This window comes from Talpa europaea (genome assembly GCF_964194135.1).
Source record: "Talpa europaea genome assembly, chromosome: 8".
Lineage (NCBI taxonomy): Eukaryota > Metazoa > Chordata > Mammalia > Eulipotyphla > Talpidae > Talpa > Talpa europaea.
In genome coordinates, this window is record NC_140075.1 from 78,961,609 (window position 1) to 78,963,767 (window position 2,159).

Consider the following 2,159-nt stretch of genomic DNA (forward strand, 5'->3'; position numbering starts at 1 on the left):
CCATTTCTTTGTGTCTTCTTCTATTTCTTTTAACAGTGTTTTATAGTTTTCTTTGTATAGGTCCTTTACCTCTTTTGTTAGATTTATTCCCAAATATTTGATTTTTTGTTTCAATAATAAAAGGATGGTTTTTTTGATTTCTTCTTCTTCAGATTTATTGTTTGTGTATAGGAAGGCTACTGACTTTTGTGTGTTGATTTTATATCCTGCCACTTTACTGAACTGATTGATGAGTTGAATTAGATTTTCCTGTGGAGTTTTTGGGGTTCTCTATGTATATTATCATATCATCTGTAAATAGTGATAGTCAATATGATTTTAATGCTATTGGATTACAGAGGAGAAAAAACTGATAATATTTGCCTCATGGTTAGATCCATGATATTTGAGCTATATCCAAAGGGGAGATAGGATTTAGGGAGGCAAAGGAGGAAACATGGAGTCCGTTTAACAAGGCAGATATATAGGGGAAGATAGAAAAGGAGTTCAACGTATGAAATTTCACAGGAGTAGAGAATTTATGAATACAATTATGAAAAACAGATCGGAGGTGATTTGAAAGGCATGAATAATAGAATCTGAATCTTTATTCTTATCCCAGTTAGATATTGTTATCTTTCTCTCTCTGTAGGACTTACTGAAAATTTGATTTAAATGGATTATACCATTAATAAAATGCTTATTTGAGTGAACTGATTTATTTTTCTTTTTTTCTTCTTTTTTTTAAAGATTTATTAATTTTGCATACAAGAGCTGGGGTACAGGCCAGAGATACCGGGTGAGAGGATTCCCCAGAGGGAGAGAGTGAGGAACAGAACAGGCAGTTTGACCGAAATACATTGCTGAGGGGAGCAGCGGGCGAGTCACGAGAGGGCTGCTGTGCCATATGTGGGTTAGCTCCCTGGAGGGCCGGGGATTGAACTCGTGCTGCAGAGGCTGCGGATTGCTTCACAGTGCAGTGCTTAACCCCTTGTGCCACCAGGGAGACCCCAAACTGATTTATTTTTCAATGCCTGATACAATTTCATTAACAAGCTGTACTAAGATTATTTTCCTACTATTTATAAATGAATAAAAATATCTGAATAGTACACTTTTCCTAATTGTAAAGGTGGAGAACTACTGAAAAACAATATCACCTAATAAATACATTTCACATGTCTAGTCTATGTGATGTATACCATTTCAGAGCACAGAATGTATAATAGAATATTTTAAATATTAACCAAAATAACTGAAAGTTATTTAAATATTTCTGAGGATTTATTTAAATAAACAAGTAATTATTTGGCACAAGGGCAAAATTGTACTTTACATAATATCGTAAAAATTTTTAAGACAAACTCAACCTGGACATCTCAACTTGTATCTTAACCATTTTACTTTTCTTTTCCTTACCTATAAAATACGAATAATATCTGATTTTTGTATTGCTTGAAGTACTAGCCATCAAAATATATTTTTTCTTAGCTCAGATGTTTCTCTACTTGTGGTTTATGTATCATTAAATAATACTCTGATATGATAAACACTCAAGCTTGATCTTAAAATAGTTCTTCATGTTTGAAAAATTACTTTAATTCATATGACTTCACCTTAAAATTTATTGTAAAACAGTTACATTAAAAATGTATGACTCCCATTTCACTTTCATCACTTTTTTTTTGCCCCAAGATCACACAATGGACTATTATTCAAATATGAAGGCAAATCTAAGAAATATTGGCAAAATTTATAAAGTTGTTTTTCCATATTTCAAAGAAAAATAACCAATACTTGTCTTTTAATAAATTAATTTTAGAAATCTAGAATTTTACTTCTATGGAAAATTACTCTCCTGAAACTGTACTGTCACTTAATGAAGTAAAATTTATATATTTGGTCTAGCCACAGAAAATAAAATTAATATCTAATAATTTCACTTAGAATAATAACCACAAACATTTTTTGAATTATCACTAGAGCAAAGAACTATTTTTGGTTCTATTTGGGTAGGGAATGGAAATGGAACTGAAATATTTTCTGTATTACAAATAGTTACTGAAGTCTAGATTTATAGAAAAATAGATTAAAACTATAATTTTCTAACATGAACTATTGGTCTCTTCACTTCATATAGCAAAAAAAAGGTGTGAGTAACTAATAATTGGTAGGTCAAA